The sequence below is a fragment of the Brachyhypopomus gauderio genome, chromosome 4 (assembly GCF_052324685.1).
Source record: "Brachyhypopomus gauderio isolate BG-103 chromosome 4, BGAUD_0.2, whole genome shotgun sequence".
NCBI lineage: Eukaryota > Metazoa > Chordata > Actinopteri > Gymnotiformes > Hypopomidae > Brachyhypopomus > Brachyhypopomus gauderio.
In genome coordinates, this window is record NC_135214.1 from 34,795,745 (window position 1) to 34,802,499 (window position 6,755).

Sequence of the window (6,755 nt, forward strand, 5' to 3'; positions counted from 1 at the left end):
CATATGGGACAGTATTAGGAAACCTTTGTGTAACACCGCAACATATTAAGAAGCAAGAAAGTGGGCAGCAACGCCATGGCAATTGCAGTTGTACACATAATCATCTTTAAGCTTGGTGGAGTTTCTACAACCATACATGGAGTTCAATCATCGTTCTGCCATCGTTCTGTTTCATCACCTAAATGGTGTTCGTGGAGGTTGGGTTCTGGATCCACTGGAGATCCACTGGAGATCCTCCATTCCAAACTCCTCAAACCGTATCATATTGGACCTCACTTTGTGGGCATGGACTTGGACTCATGCTGAACCAGGAAAGGACCTTGGTGGAAACAGCATTAACTGAAATATCTTTGTTTGCTGTAACATTTATATTATTCTTCACTGGAGCTGGAACTGCTAGAACTGTAGAGAGTGATGGAAAGTGATGTTACATAGTCTCGGTGAGTTTACAGCCCTATATTTAAAATCCCAGAGCTCTTCAGCATGACCAAGCTGTCAATGTGTGTTATTCAGTAATTAAGAGGGTTAGGGTTAGGTCTAGATCTATAGGGTGTCCATGGTAATAACCCTTAAAGGACATCACAGCCCAAAACAAAGGAAAGAGGGGATGAACATGTGAGACTACAACACACCAAATTAATGCCATATTCTATCTAGCTATCTAACAGAGCTGACCAATTAGATCTAGAAATATGTAATGTAAATTCATATTTTTCTAATCCAACTTGGCATTCTTTACAATGTTTAACTTACGGGTACTTAGTGGAAACCCGTTAATTACCAGTTAATTCTAGAAAGATGTCAAGGTGTCCTTCCAGGCTTTATGATGGACAATGGACAGGGAGCTGAAAGCTGGACTGTACTGCCTAAAACAGGACGTCTGGCCACCATAATGTCCACATACCCTTGACCTTATAGTAATTTCATCCAGTATTACCTGCTCATTTGTAGATGACTCTTAAGTGCTTCTAAGAAATGTAATTACCTGAAAGGGTTGTAAACCCCATAAATGAACAAATGTTCACACATTGAACATAACCGCCAGATTTTTCTGTAGATAAATGGCCAATGGGAAACAACAGTGAGGTATGATGCTATATGTTTTAACCTACTGATGCCTCTAACACACGTGCCCATCAGCATAAGAACACAATCCACAGTTATGTGGATGACATTAAATAAAGTTCAGGTCACCATCTGTCAGATTATGAAAAAAAAATCAACATTTTAAAATCAGTACTTCACCAGTAAGGGTTGTCTCCCGGAATATACCACCAGCCACCACTAGAGGGAGCCGATCCGCTAAACCAGTCTAATTAGGCTGAATGAGCTACACTCTGGCTCTGTTCGAAATAGACTACTACATACTGGATACTGCATACTGGACTCAGTATATACTGGATACTGCATACTGGTCCTCGTAGTAAATGCAGTACAGTTTCCAGTCCAGTATGCATACTACGGGGTCACGTGAACGTAGTGTTGCATGATGGGATACAGTACACCATGAAGATAGCTCTGTTCGCGTACTGGAATATTTTGCGGAAGTAGTAGGTCATCCAGGTATGTTTCGCGTACTGGAAATTTTCATTTTGGTCACATACTGCATACGGCATACTGATTTGGGGCTCGATCAATACGCCAGTAGTATGTAGTAGGCTATTTCGAACACAGCCCCTGTCTTGCTGAGTCTTGTCATGAGTGTCCTCGTGTCACAGGTCAGTCTGTCCGGTATCTTGAATAGTGGGACTTTTCCTTCTTTCCCTCCTGGGATTCTTTTCCAATTATTATCTGTTTTTTTTTTCTGTTCCATTCTCAACCTTTTCTTACCTGATTGTTTTAGTCTTTGGTCTTGGGGAAGTTATTTTTGTTGTAGTTTCTCTCACCCCTTCAGATAGCTATCTCTTTCCCTGGTGTTCTTTGTTTTTTGTTTCTTTCTTTCTTTCTTTCTTTCTTTCTTCTGGTTTTATAGTTGCCATAAAAAATTTACCTGCATCATATCAGCAGAGGTTTTTGTTTGTTGCATCTCAAACACTTAGCACCTGGGTTCTTACCTTCTTTAAAAAACCTGTGGTGGTCAAATGTCCAGCTATTGAACATCTAAGGGGTTTTCCCCACTGTTGGCAACCTCTCACATTACATACCCACTGTTGACCACTCAAAGTATCTGGTATCTGACATGGATACAGACATTATAATATACAACTCATGAAATCTGATTTATTGACTGCTTTCATGTCAGTCTGGGCAGCATACACGTACACGTACACATACCATACGGGTGGCATGTCCCTCATGACCATAACAAAAGGGTTGACCTGTCCAAATGGTGTTTGGATGTCTGTGGTTTTTCCTGAGCTCAGCATGGGCCACAGCTGAGCACGCTGCATCAGTACCACATCAGTGCCGCTGACGGGGCACTTTGCATTCTCCCGGCATTCGTCCCCGCAGGGGCCCTGCTCACGGAGCCATTCACCATGCGGAGACATAAATGAGCAGAGAGGCTTTTTACTGTTTAGTTCTCACTAACGACTCGGAGTTTGGAGCACAGCCAGGATGCCGGGGACTAAAGGTGAGTGAGGGGAGGAGGATCGGCAGCTCGCACATGGAGGAAGCAACTCTTCATGTGTTCATATGTGTGTTTTTGTGTGTCGGGAACAACAATCTAAACAGTACATGACAGTGTGACACGTGCTTTTGTTTTTTTTTTACTGTCTCACAGGTAACAAGTCGGACAAGAAATTGGCCACTAAGGTAAGTGGAGTGTTAAGAGAATTCTAATTAGCACTGATGTGTATTTTCAGAACACCAATGTGTCATTTTTAGTCAGGTAACTCCTACACGAGTGAATTTAACACTAATGATCCATCCAGACATACTACAAGGTCTACACTACCGTTCAAAAGTTTGGGGTCACTTAGAAATGTTCTTATTTTTGAAGGAAAGCAGTTTTTTTTCAATTTAGCTAACATTAAATGCATCAAAAATACACTCTATACATTATTAATGTGGTAGATGACTATTCTAGCTGTAAACGTCTGGTTTTTAATGCAATATCTACATAGATGTATGGAGACCCATTTCCAACAACCATCACTCCAGTGTTCGAATGGTACATTGTGTTTGCTAACTGTGTAAGGAGACTATTGTATATTTAGAAAACCCTTGTGCAAGTAGGTTAGCACAACTGAAAACAGTTTTGCTGATTAGAGAAGCTATAAAACTGACCTTCATTTAAGCTAGTTGAGAATCTGGAGCATTACATTTATTGGTTCGATTAAACTCACAAAATGGCCAGAAAAATACAACCTTCAATTGAAACTCGACAGTCTATTCTTGTTCTGAGAAATGAAGGCTATTCCATGTGAGACATTGCCAAGAAACTGAAGATTTTCTACAATGGTGTGTACTACTCCCTTCAGAGGAGAGCACAAACAGGCCCTAACCAGAGTAGAAAGATAAGTGGAAAGCCCCGCTGCACAACTGAGCAAGAAGACAAGTACATTAGAGTCTCAAGTTTGAGAAATCGATGCCTCACAGGTCCTCAACTGGCAGCTTCATTAAATAGTACCCGCAAAACGCCAGTGACAACGTCTACAGTGAAGAGGCGACTCCGGGATGCTGGCCTTCAGGGCAGAGTGGCAAAGAAAAAGCCATATCTGGCTAATAAAAGAAAAAGATTAATATGGGCAAATAAACACAGACATTGGACAGAGGAGGATTGGAAAAAAGTGACAGACGAATCAAAGTTTGAGGTGTTTGGATCACACAGACGAACATTTGTGAGACGCAGAACAACTGAAAAGATGCTGGACGAGTGCCTGACACCATCTGTCAAACATGGTGGAGGTAATGTGATGGTCTGGGGTTGCTTTGGTGCTGGTAAAGTGGGAGATTTGTACAAGGTAAAAGGGATTTTAAATAAGGAAGGCTATCACTCCATTTTGCAACACCATGCCATACCCTGTGGACAGCGCTTGATTGGAGCCAATTTCATCCTGCAACAGGACAATGACCCAAAGCACACCTCCAAAATATGCACAAACTATTTAGAGAAGAAGCAGGCAGCTGGTGTTTTATTGGTAATGGAGTGGCCAGCGCAGTCACCAGATCTCAACCCCATTGAGCTGTTGTGGGAGCAGCTTGACCGTATGGTACGAAAAAAGTGCCCATTAACCCAATCAAACTTGTGGGAGCGTCTTCTGGAAGCATGGGGTGAAATTTCTCCAGATTACCTCAGCAAATTAACAGCTAGAATGCCAAAGGTCTGCAATGCAGTAATTGCTGCTAAGGGAGCATTCTTTGACGAAAGCAAAGTTTAAAGTAGAAAATTATTTCAAATAAAAAAAAAACATTATTTCTACCTTGTCAATGTCTGGACTATATTTCTATTCATTTTGCAACTCATTTGATAAATAAAAGTATGAGATTTCAGGGAAAACACAAAATTGTCTAGGTGACCCCAAACTTTTGAACGGTAGTGTACACTGTGCTATGATGCACACCCACACGTGCCAAAATATACAAAGACAGAACAGGGTGGTAGTTTAAAATGGATGGAATTGCTACTTTATACTGTTATGCTACGTACCTGTTTGGATCCTTTTGCCCATACAGCAAACTCCAAATCCAAAGGAACAACCGAAGAAAGATGATCAGAAAGGAGACGACACCAAAAAGCAAGGAGGTAAGCCCTGATGGGCCTGCACTGCCCCCTGCTGGAGAGCTACAGACAGCCACCAGTTTTGGAAATGCAGTGCATACAACAGCAGTCGGGGTCGGTCCATCCGAAAATGCAAACCATAAATTAAACACAATCTATATGGTAAGCTGAAAGAAATTAAATGCGGGAATAGTAGAAATAGCAGTCATACTGGACCAGGAAAGTATCTTCCCCACACTATTGCCACCATGGTGGAAACGTAGCATTAACTGAAATATCTTTTGTATGCTGTAGTACTAATTTTCTTCACTGGAGCTGCAACTGCTAGAACTGTAATCATAGAAAGTGATGTTCCATAGTCTGAGTGTACGCAGACTGCCATTTTGGGACTGAGCTCTTGTGTCTCAGACTTTTTTTTCACAACAACAGCACTTACAATGCTAGCAGGGCAGACGTTTCACAGACCGGTGAAGGTGACATCATATGACAGTGCCATATTTAAAATCCCAGAGTGCTTCCGCATGACCCAGTTGGCAATGTGTGTTGCTGAAACAACTGCACTCTGTCTGCTGTGCTGACCCCTAAAGATCAGCACAGCCCTGAACGGAGGACAGAGGGGATGAGCACAACAAATTAAAGCCAAGTTGTTAAACCAACTATGAAATGTCTTATAGGGAATACTAAGTGCTAATGAAGTGTAGAAGCTCAGGTCGGACACTACAGAATGAGTTATGGTTCTCCCTCTGACATGAAGGTATCTGTCTGCATATCTCCACCTTATAGGACCGCCCAAGGGAGAGAAGCAGTAATTTCCAGGCCTGTGTGAAGATGGCTCTTGAGATGCCACTGGGCTCCCACTGATGCATGTGTAGAGGGCCTGGGAGTAGGCAGGGCTAAGTGGATCCACCCTGCCCTGTTCAGCCAGTCAGACACATCCAGATTACCATAAGGGGGCGGGAATTGACAAGCCTGAGTCAGAGACTGAATGGAAACACTTTAACCCTCTGTAACCTTCTCCCCTGGGTCTTAAATGTTATTGACTCCTACTGACTCACAAGGGCCATTACCCTCAGACACTCAGACTACTGACCACACAGCCTCTGCCTTTCAGCTCCATCGGTAATGTTGAAGCACCTTACTGTATATCTGACAAACTATAATAAATCCTGTATTATACAGTTATAACAGAACCATCATTTGTCACCCAAGTCAATTTATTTACTGACTTAACGAGGCTTACATACCACACTATAGCCATTAGCAAAAACAGAACCCAAGAGATGATGTCTGAGCCCTCATTCACGCAGTTTACACAGATGTAGCTACAGAAGGTCACAGGAAACAATGAAGCAGTGAAAACATGCATGAACACACACACACACACACACACACACACATACACACACGTGTTCCCTGTGTGAGTACACACACACACACACACACACCATGCGTTCCCTGTCCTGTGTAAATCCCGGTTAATCTCGGTGATTAATGGAAGACACCAAACCATTACTTATACAACATACTTTGTATTTTAGGGACAGGCTACATGGTTGTGTTCTTAACCCTGTGAACTTGGCTAACAGGAGCAACTGATTGTCGTAGTGAGGTTATATTTGGAGTAGTCTGACATGAGTGTATTTACTGGTGTTCTGGGATCTAGCACTAGTCATTTAATAGAGTCATGCACACGTGGTGTTTGTGTGTGTGTGTGTATGTGTGTGTGTGTATCTGAATATGTTCCCTTCGTAAACCAAAATCATGTGACCGTGAATGTCCATCTCTTGCTAGTAACCCTGAATATTTAACAGTACATAAAAACCTTCCATTCTTTAGTAAAGGCTGAACCAAAATGACCACGAGCACCAAGATGTAATATGAGGCTGAGCAGAAGGGATCTGCGTGAGGAATCTTTACACTGAGCACAGCGGAGGGGATGTAGAACCTTCACCTGCACCTGCTTGGTTTGGCACATTTTACTACTCCTGCTTTGTATGCAGCCAATAACATGATAATTATATAATAATTATTTTAATTATATTCATAATGTAATAAGCAATAATGGTTAGTTTATTGGCTAATAGCATTTTGT

General features: G+C 42.0%; 1 long non-coding RNA gene across 4 annotated transcripts; it reads left to right on the top strand.

Moving 5' to 3' along the window:
• Positions 1-103: 103 nt before the first annotated feature.
• LOC143513170 (uncharacterized) lies at positions 104-5,900 on the top strand. Of its 4 annotated transcripts, none has more exons than XR_013130601.1 (5): positions 104-1,563; positions 2,452-2,572; positions 2,723-2,754; positions 4,618-4,687; positions 5,447-5,900. It is a non-coding gene; the product is annotated as an uncharacterized LOC143513170 (long non-coding RNA). The 4 variants fall into 4 exon arrangements; XR_013130600.1 differs by having other exon boundaries at positions 104-440; positions 2,364-2,572; XR_013130602.1 differs by having other exon boundaries at positions 104-440.
• The last annotated feature ends 855 nt before the right edge of the window (positions 5,901-6,755 follow it).